Source organism: Myripristis murdjan, chromosome 17 (assembly GCF_902150065.1).
Source record: "Myripristis murdjan chromosome 17, fMyrMur1.1, whole genome shotgun sequence".
NCBI lineage: Eukaryota > Metazoa > Chordata > Actinopteri > Holocentriformes > Holocentridae > Myripristis > Myripristis murdjan.
The window spans coordinates 9,578,535-9,596,114 of record NC_043996.1 but is presented as its reverse complement, the minus strand read 5'-3'; the positions used below and the strand labels follow the sequence as shown (position 1 = coordinate 9,596,114).

Genomic DNA, 17,580 nt, shown 5'->3' with positions numbered 1-17,580 from the left:
CTCGTTTTTTCCCCCTCCTTTATGTTATACTACAGCTCCATCTATACCACAACGGTCCTTTTCAGGTAGGTTGTGTTGTCAGTTTGGCTTGATTTGGTCTCACATCACATCAAAGCGACCATATTTAAGATCCAGCCTTGAAGTTGCAGTGACTAATGTTATCTGTAAAGCTACAACCAATTTTAAAAATGTGTTATTACAAAAGTTATGCAAAAATACATCCTTTTAGGAAATAGGAATAGGAGAGAACTTATTTTGGCCCTGGCTGCATCTCCATTGACTGCTTATTGTTTCATAGTTTTGTTAAATGCTCACATGTCTTTTGTTATTTCTTTTCAGGACCACACATCTTTGCATTTTACATCCTGGTAAGCATATCCCAGTTTCATATAATGATGATTTGACATGCAGTGATTGATGTTGCATTTAACAGTACTGTATGTACTGCAGTTTAGACAAAAAAAATTATAGCCATTTTTAAATTTCTTTCTGTCTTGCAGGTTTCCTGTGTTTACCGACAACAGAGACCAGTTACTCATATTTATTTTAAATCACATTTAAATACATTATTATTTTGAGCAGTATAGTTTAGTAAAGTAGTTAGTGTGTATTAGTGTTAGTTTACATTGTATTAAGGCACTTTCTAGTGCATTAGGTTAGGTTAGGTTATCTTAGGTTAGGTTAGGTTAGGTTAGATTAGATTAAAACCTTTTTAATTGCCACACATAGTACAGTCTCAAATACTTACACAGTTAAGTTGTCCTGTTTAACTACTGTCTCCAGCTTTCCCCAGTGTTTTTCAGGTGAGTAAACCATTTGAAGTAATAAAGTTGCATGAAAAAAATCCACTATCCTATCTAAAAGGATGCTTTCAGCCTTGGTTAGATTAGCTTTTTTTTTTATTATTGTAGTCTGCACCTCTGGAGATGTCAGATTACAATTAATATTATTATATTGCAGGTAACTGGCCCTACCAACTTATAGGAGACCTTTTCAGCATCATCTGACTGTTTGAGTAAGTGACATTTTTGATGCACTCTGAAGTCTCATGCAAAACATGACAGTTAAGAAAATATGGCATTATGAGTCTTAAGCATCATTGAAGCAAATCTAGTGTTACTATGTGCTTGTTCTCAAGTGTTTACGTGTGTGTGTGTGTGTGTGTGTGTGTGTGTGAGTGAGAGCAGATTTTTAGTGTCAAAATGCAGCATACTCTGTAATGGCAATATAAACACTCAATTGGCACATCACATGGAGCAGCAAGTAACCTTTATATGGGTAAGATAAGACTTTAAGTTTTCTGTCTCATGGCTGATTTCCCTTTTCGTACAACAGGTCCACAACAGAAGAATTCAGGAGACAGATTGCAAACTTGCAATTTCCTGCCTTGGTGAGTGTCACATCAATGTGCAATTTTGTCATTCTGCAATGTCAAATTGTTGTGACATAAATTTGTTGAGTTGCAACGTAGTTGGCTTTTAATACTTGTATGTTTATATGTACATACAATGTGTGTATAAGTTGTTTTTTTCCCTTCAGGTTCCCTCTACTCATTCTACAACTACAGACAAACTACACACCAGGTAAGTAACAAGTGTTAAGTAATTGGAAGGATTTCTGCTTGTTTATAAGATGCCGAGAAGAAACAAGAGAGCCCAGGCTGCGCGTGTCCGCTGGACCAAGTTGGACCTTGCTGACACCCAGGCGAGCTCACTTCGGACCAGTGAAGAGGTACAGTTAGAATAAGTGTGTGCACTTCTCCTGCATTTACATAATTAATATTTTCTAATGACATAACAAAAGAAATTACCATTCAAAAATTTCCTCTTTTGTTTATCTCTGAAAATTAGCTGTAGCCATATTTCTTATAGGATGACACCTGCTAAAATTTGAAAGCATAAAAGGCTACGAAATGGATTTGATACTACCTTTGGACATGTTACACGGTTGCTGGGGCTCCTTATGTCTTAAATTAGAATTTCTACAATTCGGGTCAAAAAATTGGGCTCTCAATTGCATAAGCAAAATTTATCCGCTAATTTAACTTGTAACAGTAAACACACTCAAACTTTTTTTTTTTTTTTTTTTTTAACAAAATATAGGTTGAAAAAATGTGTACATCTTTGTCGCTGTTTTGCTAATCTGATCCCAGGCTGCAGGAGACCAGTCAAGGAAGATGGACTTGGCAGATCTTCAGACGAGCCAGCCTATTACCACTCAACAGGTATATTAAGAAATGTGGTAACATTTGACTTAATTACTTTCTGGAACTGTCGATAATGTCTCACTGGTGAGAATTATGAGAATGCAGTTTTATTCATATCTACCTTTTCTCTGAATGAGTTTCACTCTATGTGTTATACTGCAAATTCCTCAGATAAATATGAACAGTAAATATGAAGTTAATGAAAGCCATATTACACTTAAATGTCTTGAAATACTTATTGTTGGTATTTAGTTTATCATCCCATATTATGTAAAAATGCATGAGAGATGAGAACATTTTTTATCTTTTACAAGTTGTCTTATTTTGGTGTCTCTCACCCTAGACTTATCATGAATAAATATTCTCATACCAGTCAGTATCATTAGAAACAAACATTGAATAGATATACACAAAATAGACTGTTACATTGTTTTAATTAAACTTATGATACTAAACACACTCAAACACTTTATAAAAACATTAAGGTTCAAATAACTTTTATGTTCTGTGTTATTTAATTGCTAATCTTGCTGGGTCTAATTTCCTCAAATGTATATATAGTTACCATGGTTTAAGATAATCTGTTATTAAAGAGATGGTGGTGGTGTATAATAAAAAAAAAGTTCTGTTGTAGGGGTTAAAGTTCACTATGGGGTGTGCGAACAAATTCAAGAGGATTGAGACTGTGGCAGGGGAGAGAAATGGGCAGGATGCAGTAGGGCTGCGTAATATGTCCTACATTTCCGATCTCGATATCAGTCTTCATTTTCTGAGATATACATGATGATACAGAACATTTTCTGTAAATTTCGTTATAAATAGTTCATATACAATCACGAAATGTAAAGGTCTTTTGCCTTTTACATTTTGAATGATATACCTGACTAAGGTAATTCATCATGTTTTTCTCATTTTATTTTGATCTTTTGTGCACATTTTCAATTAAATGGTGAACAAAACATGAAATGAAAGTAAACTCAAAGGGTAATCATTCAAGATGTCTATCAGCTCAGTTGCAGTTTTTACTTTGTTCACTGTTGATTTGAAATACAAATGTTCCAAATAAAAGGAGAAAAATACAAAAACATGATCAAGTCTTGTTTGTCAAATTTAAAGTTAAAAATGTGATAAGAAATAGGCTTCTCAATGTGGTCATTTTATATAAACATTAATTAAATGCTAAGTAATTATTTTTGCTGAGCAATTGTTATTAATGCAGTCTGTATAGATTAAAAAAATATTCCTATGTTTTGGGCAAAATTCTCTTTTCTGCTTACTCATATTGAGGTAAGTAAATACAATTTTCACCACTTAGTCCAGTGGTTTAATTCCTATGCATTGGATTTTGTGTTAGCTTGCTTAATTTAGTATCTCCTCATGTGCATTCATGTGTTTTTGGTATGACAATAAAGAATCCTTGAATAAAGACTTGAAGTCATTACTCTGGCTCTGTCAAAGTGCAAAAATAAACCTTACAGCAGTTCTGAAAGTGTGTTTTTTTTAAACAGTGTATCACCATCTTCTCCTAAAACAAGTTTTTTTCTCCCCTACTTCAATCAAGACATTTGAAATATACATGCTAAATATTGCTAATAACACAGCTTTGGTGTTGCTTTAAAGTTGACTTTTTCTCTATGATGGAGCCAGCCATCTTGTCTCTGTATGGGTAAGTTGTAAAAAGACTATTTTGCCTGAAACACAGTTGTATTGCTTTAAGGTTATCAATATCACATTGCCTGACCTGTCTCCCTCCCATCTAAGCCATCCTGTAATAATGAAAAAAAAAAAAAAAAAAATCTAGGTATTGTGAAATCTATACTCCCTCACAGATGTAACAATAGATTGTTTTAAGACCCTATTACTGTTATCATGGATGTAGGTTTCTGCACGTGAACCCCACCTCCCCACTTTTATCACATTTGTGTCAATAATTCTGTACTTTTTCTCTATTCACTTTGATTAGATGCGTGGTCTGGAACATCAAGAGCCTAGCAAGACCAAACCTGAGACTGAAAATTCTGCCAGAGAACATGCGCAAGTCACTGCTGATGCACCCAGGGTAATATCTGTGCAGGCATCCCATTATCAGGGTGACAACAGGTATGATCCGTTCTCGCGCAATCACCAGTGTACATGTAATGCTCTCGCGTTCCTAGCATACCACAGTGAGGGAACACATTTCCGTAAGAGCGATCTTGACAGTGTGCTGCAGGTTGGTGATGCCTTGTACACGCGCGTTAAAAGGCAACTTATTGCTGAAGGGAATTTTCAAAGTGAGCACTTGACCATGGAAGAAGTGCCCGTGAGTGTCACAACAAACAGACACACTTACATTGTACAAAAGTCTGACGTACTAATGGGATCCCTTAGAGTCACTGGTAGGGGTGACTATGCAGGTTGGTGGCTAAGTCTTTCTGAGAGACTTCAGTGTCTCTCAGCAGATGTGACCCATGCCTTGCTGACCATCAGTCCACTGTGCATTGCAGTGTTTAGGGACAGATCTGGACGCTATGGGTTTTTCGATCCCCATGCTAGAACAGCAGAGGGTTTGCCGGACCGTACAGGTAACGGAACTGCTGTTATGCTTACATTTACTCACCTGAATGACATGATTGAGAGACTGCACATGCTTTACCGACGCTGGGAGGATAATGAGCAGTATGATTTCATGCCGGTGAACTTTGAAATGGTCAGCAACCGTACTGGATCTTCCCTTGAGCATACATCCACAATACCAAAAGAGCAAAAGAGTGCAAGAGCCCAGACAAAACTCATCACACATTCTGCAAATACAGAAACAGGTTTAGTAACTAAAAAAACAGAAATAGGTGTTCGTGAAAAAGAAACTGAACAATCAGTAAATAATCAGAATCAGTGTGTTGCACCGGTAGCAAAGGAAGTAGTATTCAGTGTGAGCAAACTAAACAAGCTTCGCCGAAGGAAAACAACTCGCACTGAAAATCAAACACATGCATCTATAACTCACAAAGCAAGAGATGAAAATAAAAGGCAGTATGAGAAAAATCGATATATGCAGAATCTCGACTATCAAAACAGAAAGAAAGCATCGGTGGTGAGCAGATACCACACAGATACTGAATTTAAAAGGACTCAAAAAGCTTACATTTTGAGAAAATATAAAAATGATGTAGATTTCAAAAGGCAACATAAATCGTTTATGATCAGAAGATATAAGAACGACCCTGATCTCAAAAGCAAACAGAAAGCGTACATAATTAGAAAATATAAAAAAGACCCTGATTTCCAGAGCAAACAGAAAGCATACATAGTCAGAAAATATGCAAAAGACCCTGATTTCCAGAGCAAACAGAAAGCGTACATAGTTAGAAGATATAAGAAAGACCTTGATTTTCAAAGCAAGCAAAAACAGTACATGGCTAGAAAATACAACTGTGATGTTGAATTCAGGCATAAAAAGAGAGCATACATGACATCAAGATACACATGCAACCCAGATTACAGATCTAAAAAAAAACAGACTGTTCAAAGCAGATATAAAAATGATCCAAAGTTTAGACTGCAACATATTCAACGCTGTGCATTATATCAAAAAAACAAATGTGAAGATCACAAATTTAATATGTACCATAAAATGCAAAGTGCGTTGAAAATAAAAAATAAATACAAGCGATTCTGCAAACAAATATTGCAGCCAGATGAGCCCGTTCCTAACAGCCTGATGCAAACGGCAATATCCACATTCCAATTACGAATTCAGTATGGCCCCACTCATGTGTGTACAGTGTGCCACAGAGCTCTTTTTCCTGATCAAGTTAAGGTCTGTAATAGGACAAAATATGTAAAAAACATTAACATTGTAACACCTTGCTTGACAGGAAAATATGTTCACTCTTGTGTCAGTGAATGTGCAGATCCTAAACAATGTATAGTTCCCCAAGAGAGAAAAAAGGAATGGATTTGCCACACATGCGATAACCATTTAAAACGAGGGAGCATGCCATCCATTGCAGTAAAAAATAAACTGGAGCTGGCATGTATTCCTGCACAGTTGTTGGATTTGAATGTGCTCGAAAGGCAACTTATAGCGAAAATCATTCCGTTTGCGAAAATCGTTAGCTTGCCTAAAGGGCAACAAAGAGCAGTTCACGGAGCCGTTGTGTGTGTTCCCTCAGAGGTGGAAGCAACAGTGAACTGCCTCCCAAGATGTAGAAGCGAATCACAGATCTTGCAAGTCAAGTTAAAACGGCATCTTAATTACAAAGGACATCAACTCTTCCATACAGTCAATATGAACAGCGTACTGGAAGCTTTATCCATACTGAAGGAGAAGCATTCTGAGTACAAAGATATATCCATAAATGAACTGGCTATATTGGAAGATTGTTTTGATGATGACTTTGAACATGAGCCTGAAGTAGTCAATGAGGAAGCAGGTAATGATAATTCCAATGAGCAGCCCCATAGCTCTGAGGAACTAAAGGATGCTCCAAACCAGCCTGACAATGCACAAGAGGTGCCAGTAGTTGATTCACAGGAACCAGCTACCAATGAAAAACTTAATAACACAGACAAAGAGAAAGATGAACTTAGGCCAGGTCTAATGTTAGATTCGTGCATGCAACCACCTGACATAGGTCATGAAATCCTAGCGTACGGTGAGGGAATATTTAGCATTGCACCTGCCCAAGGAAATAAGCCTGTTGGCTTTTTTGCGATTACAAAACTTGAGGCGATGGCGTTCCCTGTGCAATTTCCAGATGGACAGAATAGCTTAGATGAGGTAAGAACAATCAGCGTATCACCAAGTATGTACTTTAATGTAAGGTTGTTCTCGGTCGATACCCGTTTCGCAAAAGACCAGAGTTACTTATTCTTTGCCCAGTTTGTCACCGAGACACACATGGCTAGAAACAGCATGTCCATCCAACTGCGAAAAAGTAAACCCATCACGAGAGATGGCCGTACGATTATTAACAGAATGGTTCAGGATAAACAGGAGCTCGACAGACTTTTACGGAACAAGGATGCAACCCGCTTTATGCAGCCTTTGAGAGGGACACCGGCTTACTGGGACAAAACTCTTAAAGACTTAATTGCAATGATTAGACAGCTAGGCAAACCCACGTTCTTTTGTACATTTAGTGCAGCTGAAATGAGATGGCCTGAAGTCATCACAGTTATTAAGAGTCAACAAGGTGAACAGGTAGACTTTTCACAACTTGATTGGAACACAAAATGTGAAATTCTTCGTAGTAACCCTGTCACTGTCATGCGAATGTTTGAAAAGCGCGTGGATGCATTAATGAGGGATCTTCTCTTGTCACCTGCGCAGCCCATTGGTCAAGTAGAGGATTACTTCTATCGCGTGGAATTTCAACTTAGAGGAAGCCCTCACATACATTTAATTGCGTGGATCAAAGACGCCCCTGAATTTGAGAGCGACCCCGACGATAAGGTTTGTAAATTTATCGACCGTTACATATCGTGCCAAATGCCTGACCCCAAAACTGAGCCAGAGCTCCACAAAATCGTCTCTGAGGTTCAGATTCACAGCAGAAATCATTCCAAAACATGCAGGAAAGGGAATGTTCAGTGTAGATTTGGTTTTCCCAAAATGCCCATGGAGACAACTATAATAACCCGTCCCAGACCAGATGAAGATGATGATGAAAAGTTTGAAAAAAGCAAGAAAAATCGCAGAGCCCAAGGTGACAGTAAGGCCATTAAAGAGGCTAGAAAAAAGCTTAAACCCGTATGGGATTTGCTCAGTGACCCAAAAGTTTCCATTGATGATATGTCAGAACTTTTGGAGAAATCAAACTTAACCCTAGATGAGTACGAGAAGTGTGCCGAAGCAGTTTTCAGCTCTAATGTAATTCTAATGAAGCGTCGGCCAAAAGACTGTTGGGTCAACGGGTACAATGCTGATCTGCTTAGAGCATGGAATGCAAACATGGACATCCAGTTCATTCTGGACCACTATAGCTGTCTCATGTACATGCTGTCGTATGTGTCCAAGCCAGAGCATGAGATGGCTGAATACCTGAAAACAGTATTTCAGAGTGCGCGTGAAACTAGTTCAAATGAACGGGATCAAATGAAGCAGCTAATGCAGGCTTATTCTAAGCATAGGCAAGTCAGTGCACAAGAGGCCGTTGCGCGAACTTGTAGTTTAAAACTAAAAATGTGTTCCCGCCAGGTCGTATTCGTACAGACGGATGACGATGCGATGAAAATGAGTCTTCCTATCGAAAAGCTACTAATGAAAGAAGACAACACTGACGATATTTGGATGAAGGGCATCGTTGATAAATACAAAGCCAGACCTGTTGAGACCGAATTTGAAAACATGTGTCTTGCTGAATTCGCCTCAAACTACAGGATTATCTATGGCCAGCAAACTAAAGGGGGAAAGGTCAAGCGCCTGTTGTGTGACATGGGATACATCCAGAAAAGAACAGTAGGAAAGCCGGCTGTAATCCGATACCCTCGTTTCTCAGAACAAAAACATCCTGAGAAGTATTATGGTAGGTTACTTAAACTGTATCTGCCGTACCGCGTTGACACACAGCTAAAAACAGACCAATACCCGACATATGAACAGTTTTTCAAAAGCGCTTATGTTGAACTGCCTGGAACAAATTGCCTCCAAGCAGTGTGCGTAATAGTCTCAGAAAATAAGAAGAAGTACGAACACACAGTGAAGAGATCGATATAGCCTATGAGGAACTTCTCAGCCATCCATTTGTGGATGCATGGGCGGCAATTGCACCTGCAGCTGAGGCAGACCGCTTAGAGTGCATTGCTGAACAGGGGTTAAATAACATGGAACATGAGCAAGATGAAGTGCCAGAGTACCAGCCTAATCCAAAAGAGAGAGGCGGAGTCGTACCCTCGATAGAGCCGCCAAAGGTTAGTCGCGAATACGTGCAAAAGCTTTATCAAAGTCTTAATGAAACTCAGGCGTCAATATTTTACTCTGTGCGTCAGTGGTGCCTTCAGCGTGTTTGGGGCCAGAACCCACAGCCATTCCATTACTTTGTTTCTGGAGGTGCCGGCTGTGGTAAATCACACGTTATAAAATGCATTTATGAAGAGGCGACAAGAATATTTCGTCAGCTCCCTAAACTGCGCGAGGAACATGACATATCTATGCCCACGGTTTTACTGACTGCATTTACCGGTACTGCAGCGTTTAATATTTCGGGACAGACTTTGCACTCATTGTTAAAACTGCCGCGTAGCTTGAAACCACCTTACCAAGGACTAGGAAATAGTTTAGATGAAATGAGAGCAACCTTATCCAATGTAGAGATTCTTATCATAGATGAAGTGTCCATGGTTTCAAAGCGTTTGTTCGCGTACGTTAACTGGAGATTTCAGCAAATTAAAGGGAATAAGAAACCTTTTGGGGGGATTTCTGTTCTCGCAGTGGGTGATTTCTACCAGTTACGTCCCGTCGGTAAAGCCAAACCGCTCTGCGTGTATGAGGAGGATGAGGAGGACTTCTGGAAGGAACATTTTAAAATGATCACGTTGACAGAAATCATGCGCCAGAAAGAAGACCTTGCGTTTGCTCACCTTTTGAACAGGATTAGGGTGAAGCAAAAGACGGAAAGTTTTAGTGAGAGTGACAAAACTTTACTCGCCAGCGCCGTCACTGAAAGCAAAGACTGCCCAACGGATGTAATTTACATTTTTGCAACCAACAAAGAAGTTGACTGCCACAATAGCAAGACAGTTCGTGCCCTTCACAAAGATTTTGTAAACATTGATGCGGAAGATTATCTTCAAGACTCGCGGACAGGAAAAATGAAAAAGCTGGGTGCACCCACCAAAAGTAAAAAGGGAGAATTAGTTCAAACCATAGAAGCAGCTGAGGGAGTGCGCGTCATGGTAACTAGAAATATAGATGTAGAAGATGGAATTGTAAATGGCACATTTGGAAAAATAGCCAATATAGTAACTGAGACAAAAGCTGGAGAAACTAGAGTACAGAAGTTAGGACTCCAACTGGATAATCCAAAAGCAGGTCAAAAACAGCGTCAAAATCAACAGGGTGCATCAGATAGTTTGATTTATATAGAAAGATTAGAGGAAAGCTTGAGCAAAAAAGGAGTAGTTCGCCGTCAGTTCCCTCTTAAATTGGCTTTTGCGTGTACAAGTCATAAAGTTCAAGGTATGACTTTACAGTCTGCAGTCGTGTCACTTAAACGTGTATTTGAGCCGGGGATGGCGTACGTCGCTTTAAGTAGGACAACCTCTCTAGGTGGTCTGCACATAACCGACTTTGCGGAAAATAAAATTTATGCTGACAGTGAAATCGCCGCCGCAATGCAAACCATAACAACAGCGTCGCTTTCGGGTGTTATGCCACTTTTGAAACACGTGCGCGAAACAGACTTGGTAGAAATGTTTAAAATAGTGCACCATAACACAGAAGGGTTAACCACTCACATCGACGACATCAAATGCCATCACGAATTGAGACTTGCAGATGTTTTGTGTCTAACCGAAACTCATCTGTCAGGCTCAATTGTTACCGACAGTATAGCATTAGAGGGGTACAGAGTGTTTCTACGCAACAGGCACCTCTGTTACATGCGTTTTCCTGAATTGGCCAAAAAAGAAGGGGGGGGAGTTGCAATTTACTGCAAATCCCATGTTCACGCAGAAGTGTTTCAGCATATACCAAATGTCACTGACCTTGAATTTTTAGTGGTCAAAATTGAAGCACCAGTAAAATTAATGATAGCAGCTATATACAGGCCTCCTGTTTATAGTATCAAAAATTTCTTGCCAAACATGGAAAGGCTCTTAGATTATTTGCGCGTTGTATGTCCACACCCAATCATTGTTTGCGGAGACTTCAATGAAAATCATTTAGGTAATATAAAGAAACCTGTTTTAGAGATGTTTCAGTCAAAGGGCTATATGCAGCTTATCACTGCTGCCACCACGGAAAAAAATACACTTCTCGATCACATTTATGTTTGTCAGCCAAATGTCTGCTTCCAATCAGGCGTACTTCAAACATATTACAGTTACCATAACCCCATTTATTGCATAGTTTAGTAAGACATTATAGTTTTGACTTTGCGCGATGAAAGCTTGCGTTCTTTTTCTGACCTGCTGAGCGGGCTGTTCCAAGCCAGCAGTCAGCCGTTTTCTTAAGTTATAGTAACATTGCGATCAGGTACACTATGGGCTTTTATTTATTAAACTACATAATCATGCAGAAATAGCAACAGTTAATACTGTGTTCGGTTTCTGACCTGCTGAGCGGGCTGTTCCAAGCCAGCAGTCAGCCGTTAGTTTAAATCACACAATATTGCGATCAGTCACACTATGGGCTCTTATTTATTTAAATACTTAATAATGCAGAAATAGCAACAGTTGATACTATGTCCGGTTTCTGACCTGCTGAGCGGGCTGTTCCAAGCCAGCAGTCAGCCGTTAGTTTAAATCACACAAATATTGCGATCAGTCACACTATGGGCTCTTATTTATTTAAATACTTAATAATGCAGAAATAGCAACAGTTAATACTATGTCCGGTTTCTGACCTGCTGAGCGGGCTGTTCCAAGCCAGCAGTCAGCCGTTAGTTTAAATCACACAAATATTGCGATCAGTCACACTATGGGCTCTTATTTATTTAAATACTTAATAATGCAGAAATAGCAACAGTTGATACTATGTCCGGTTTCTGACCTGCTGAGCGGGCTGTTCCAAGCCAGCAGTCAGCCGTTAGTTTAAATCACACAAATATTGCGATCAGTCACACTATGGGCTCTTATTTATTTAAATACTTAATAATGCAGAAATAGCAACAGTTAATACTATGTCCGGTTTCTGACCTGCTGAGCGGGCTGTTCCAAGCCAGCAGTTAGCCGTTAGTTTAAATCACACAAATATTGCGATCAGTCACACTATGGGCTCTTATTTATTTAAATACTTAATAATGCAGAAATAGCAACAGTTGATACTATGTCCGGTTTCTGACCTGCTGAGCGGGCTGTTCCAAGCCAGCAGTCAGCCGTTAGTTTAAATCACACAAATATTGCGATCAGTCACACTATGGGCTCTTATTTATTTAAATACTTAATAATGCAGAAATAGCAACAGTTAATACTATGTCCGGTTTCTGACCTGCTGAGCGGGCTGTTCCAAGCCAGCAGTCAGCCGTTAGTTTAAATCACACAAATATTGCGATCAGTCACACTATGGGCTCTTATTTATTTAAATACTTAATAATGCAGAAATAGCAACAGTTGATACTATGTCCGGTTTCTGACTTGCTGAGCGGGCTGTTCCAAGCCAGCAGTCAGCCGTTAGTTTAAATCACACAAATATTGCGATCAGTCACACTATGGGCTCTTATTTATTTAAATACTTAATAATGCAGAAATAGCAACAGTTGATACTATGTCCGGTTTCTGACCTGCTGAGCGGGCTGTTCCAAGCCAGCAGTCAGCCGTTACCTTCAAACACACAGACATTAGCTGTTAAAATGTATGCTGCTCTGGAAAATTAAACAAATAAAAAAAATATAGGCAGTCAAGTCATTGTTCTAGGTGTATAAAACAACTAGTGTTCGGTTTCTGACCTGCTGAGCGGGCTGTTCCAAGCCAGCAGTCAGCCGTTATCTTCAAACACACCAACAATGCAATTTGCTTAGGCAATGGGCTCCATAACTTATAGCACAACTGACTAATAGTTTTCGGTTTCTGACCTGCTGAGCGGGCTGTTCCAAGCCAGCAGTCAGCCGTTACCTTCAAACACACAGACATTAGCTGTTAAAATGTATGCTGCTCTGGAAAATTAAACAAATAAAAAAAATATAGGCAGTCAAGTCATTGTTCTAGGTGTATAAAACAACTAGTGTTCGGTTTCTGACCTGCTGAGCGGGCTGTTCCAAGCCAGCAGTCAGCCGTTATCTTCAAACACACCAACAATGCAATTTGCTTAGGCAATGGGCTCCATAACTTATAGCACAACTGACTAATAGTTTTCGGTTTCTGACCTGCTGAGCGGGCTGTTCCAAGCCAGCAGTCAGCCGTTACCTTCAAACACACAAACATTAGCTGTTACAATGTATGCTGCTCTGGAAAATTAAACAAATAAAAAAATATAGGCAGGCAAGTCATTGTTCTTGGTGTATAAAAACAACTAGTGTTCGGTTTCTGACCTGCTGAGCGGGCTGTTCCAAGCCAGCAGTCAGCCGTTATCTTCAAGCACACCAACAATGCAATTTGCTTAGGCAATGGGCTCCATAACTTGTAGCACAACTGACTAATAGTATTCGGTTTCTGACCTGCTGAGCGGGCTGTTCCAAGCCAGCAGTCAGCCGTTACTTTGAATCACACAAACATTAGCTGTTACAATGTATGTTACTCTGGCAGACAAACAAAAAAATATATAGGCAGGCAAGTCATTGTTCTTGGTGTATAAAACAACTAGTGTTCGGTTTCTGACCTGCTGAGCGGGCTGTTCCAAGCCAGCAGTCAGCCGTTATCTTCAAACACACCAACAATGCAATTTGCTTACACAATGGGCTCCATAACTTGTAGCACAACTGACTAATAGTATTCGGTTTCTGACCTGCTGAGCGGGCTGTTCCAAGCCAGCAGTCAGCCGTTACTTTGAATCACACAAACATTAGCTGTTACAATGTATGTTACTCTGGCAGACAAACAAAAAAAATATAGGCAGGCAAGTCATTGTTCTTGGTGTATAAAACAACTAGTGTTCGGTTTCTGACCTGCTGAGCGGGCTGTTCCAAGCCAGCAGTCAGCCGTTACCTTCAAACACACCAACAATGCAATTTGCTTACACAATGGGCTCCATAACTTGTAGCACAACTGACTAATAGTATTCGGTTTCTGACCTGCTGAGCGGGCTGTTCCAAGCCAGCAGTCAGCCGTTACTTTGAATCACACAAACATTAGCTGTTACAATGTATGTTACTCTGGCAGACAAACAAAAAAAATATAGGCAGGCAAGTCATTGTTCTTGGTGTATAAAACAACTAGTGTTCGGTTTCTGACCTGCTGAGCGGGCTGTTCCAAGCCAGCAGTCAGCCGTTATCTTCAAGCACACCAACAATGCAATTTGCTTACACAATAGGCTCCATAACTTCTAGCACAACTGACTAATAGTATTCGGTTTCTGACCTGCTGAGCGGGCTGTTCCAAGCCAGCAGTCAGCCGTTACCTTAAGTTATAATAACAATGTGAGCTGTTATGTTATGGGCTGTTATTCATTTCAAATACTACATAACAGATATAGCAACAGTGACTGGTAGTGTTCCGTTTCTGACCTGCTGAGCGGGCTGTTCCAAGCCAGCAGTCCGAACGCAAAATGCTTGTTTGTCACTTTAACTGACTTTTCCCAGCCTCTTTTTTGGAAGAGAGCAGTCTTTTTCTAACTGTGTTGCAGGTCTGCCAAGCCCCTCTGTGACAGCCTGGATCAGCCACACCCGCACTTCATCCATACAGCTCAGCTTGTCCATGTACGAAGACGCCTTGCAGGTTTGAATTGTAATGTCACATAGTACAAAATATTGTGTATACATGTCACTGCTAAGTTTAGACCTCACAGCCCCAGTCACTTGGTCAGAGGAAGGATGGCAACTTCTCCACTAGGCACAAAAATGAAGAAGATGACACGCTCAAAACCAAGAAGACCAATGGGCAGCTGTCATGAGGACTCCAGCCACCGGAGCGCTGAGCATCTAAATAGGACATGAAGACACAGGTACAAAATATCCATCCTACTTATCCTGCATCACAATCTCCTTAATTTTTGGTTTTGTCTCATTTACAGTTAACCCCAGAATATCACAACTCTTATGGTTTAACATATGAAAGTTGTGTACTTAATTCCATAACCCAGTGTTACAATGGCTTAATATTAAATGTGTCATTTTAAGGGCACGACAGCCGAGGAGACTGAAGATGGCCAGGGAGAACAACGCCGGCTCTACTGAGGAAACAAAACAGCAACAAATGAAGATGTTCAGGTACAATGAGAACACATTAACACATCTGAAAAAGATATAGACATACATATATGTATAAGGGACCCTCTCAAAAGTTTCACTTCTTTTTACTGAGTTTATTTTTTTTGGATTGTATTCAGCATAGGATGAGTGTGGTCACATGACCAAAAAGTAATTATTTTCATTATTTGTCACAACATGAAAACCTGAATGAAGACTACAGAAACGATGGATGCTGCTCCAGTGAGGAGACAGGGACATGTTACAAAGAAAAACAGTAATACCTGAATGTAAAGTGTTTTGCATTCAACTACACAGTGTCTAATATTAGAATATCCTTAAGTCTCCAACATAAAAAAATACACTTCTTTGACGGTTTGTCTTTTGCAGTATGTAGATACTGTCTCGTGAACTTTGGTTATGTTTATCTACATTATGTATGCTTCCAAAGCTAATGTCAAAGCTCTGTACAAACACAAAACATGTATTGCATTTACTTGTCTCTTTCAGAGTCTAGATGCCGCAGAAGACTCAAGAAGAAGACAACCAAGGAGAGCAACAAGAGCTCCAGTGAGGACTTTGTAATTTTGTGGCACAGAGTTCAGTTGGTCCTGTGCATGGTCATAGTAAGTTGCCGTTGTTCAGTCCCCAGTTAGGCTTAAGAGCGGGTTCCCTTTGGAACTCGTTTGGGGGGGGGTTGTTAGTGTGGTGCGAACGTGGTTAGAGCAGTTGTCTCGGGAGCACATCCGAAGCTGCAGGTGGGTCGCCATTTTATGGTTGCTTTACCGGGCTATCGGGCTACAGTGCATAAGTACCCGCCACAAGTAGCGCCTGAAGACTAGGGAGGAGCTTAGTTAGATTCTGGTTTGGCAGCTAGGAGGACAGGGCTTCAGTGATATTTTGGCTGTGCATTTGGGCTGATTGAGCATGTTTTGGTGTCACTGAGAGAACTTAGATTTGTGTCTTGTTAATCTTTGTGTTGCTCTTCTACTGTAAATAAATTTTATTCCTCACTAAACATTTGGTGTTTCAGCAGCCATTATTTCTTTTATTTACTTTTTCTTGGATCCATTTTGTAGAGGTAAATGTTTTTTTGGTAAACTTGTGTTACATCTTGTGTTGTATCATAATCTAAGTATCAAGACTACTACTAAGTTAATGGCATTCACGTACTGATATCAAGTTAATGACTTGTCTCCCCTTTAAATGCATTTTATAATTTTAGTCTTTGCCATTTCACTGCAGCTAAAGTAACCCAAACCCTGCTCAAGGTCAGTGCCACTCACTCCCTCCTAGTAACACAGCACAACATTAAAAGGATATTGTGTATCAGGAAATGCAGAAAAACACATGACTAGATCCATTAATCTATACAGCATTTAACAAAGAAAATTGTAAATGGCACTATCAGCATGGTGTACCTCAAAGAAGAGTTGGTGGTGTCACATGGTGTCTGCTGCAGGTAAGTCCATGAGTTGGTGTATGATGGAGACAAACCTCTTCAAAGTTAGTATTTTTATTTCAGGTAAGTCCATGAGTTGGTGTATAATGAAGACAAACCTCTTTTAAGCTAGTGTTTTTATTTCACATAGGTTTACTTGTGAATTTATGGCCAGGTACATCTACATGAAAGCTCAACTGTGGCCCTGCAGCTTCACCAGCCTGTGTATTTCCTGTGTTAGTCCAGCTGGGAGGGTGGGGGGAGTATTGACATCTTGATTTCATGAAACAGAAGAAGAAGAAACATTAGGGTTAGGGCTGGGGGGGGAGACGGCTCTTTACCACGGATCTTTGTAGCACAGAGGAGATATGTTGGTCAAACACTCAGTATGTAGTGTTAGTGTATGTTTATGAGTTGTATAACATAATAAATTATCTTGAAGGAGTAGGTGTTTACCAGTAAGCTTGACTCCAATAATTTAACAATATGTTAAATTATTTGTTTTAAAAATGTAAATTACTTATCAAACAGACCTAACAATTCAGCTACCAATGAATGAGCAGTAGTATGCCTGTGATAACACAGATTGAAAAATTAGCCAAAGTGATATCTCTTCTCTGAATAGACAAGCTAAGCCAGTGTGCTGCTGTTAGCCGGTGGAAATATAGCAGAGTGGCACCTCTTCGCTTTGTTTCACAATCTATGTCAGTGCGCTGCTGTAGCTGGAGAGTTTCTCTGCCTTTTGGCTCGTGCAGTACCGGTGCAGTTGTTATTATGTCAAATACCGCGTTAAAAATAGATTCCATTTTATTTGGCTAATTCCGTGATTCCGTGATTGGTAAATCAACAACAGTAGATTACAAGCAAAAAGGGGAGGGGAAAAAAAGACCGGCCGGCTGCCGATCAACTGTCAGCACCGGCCGTTCTGGTATTCTCCGCCCCTGGGTGCA

General features: G+C 39.9%; 1 protein-coding gene and 1 long non-coding RNA gene across 4 annotated transcripts in view; one reads left to right on the top strand and one right to left on the bottom strand.

Annotated features, from left to right (window-relative positions):
- The window catches only part of map4l (microtubule associated protein 4 like), a 221,665-nt gene that overhangs the window by 61,125 nt on the left and 142,960 nt on the right, over window positions 1–17,580 (bottom strand). The gene's annotated exons all lie outside the window — the stretch shown is intronic.
- On the top strand, window positions 28–16,367 carry LOC115374863 (uncharacterized). The gene is made up of 12 exons (XR_003929669.1): window positions 28–65; window positions 340–368; window positions 501–803; window positions 961–1,015; window positions 1,336–1,390; window positions 1,540–1,731; window positions 2,153–2,224; window positions 4,170–4,265; window positions 14,628–14,719; window positions 14,834–14,945; window positions 15,121–15,210; window positions 15,700–16,367. It is a non-coding gene; the product is annotated as an uncharacterized LOC115374863 (long non-coding RNA).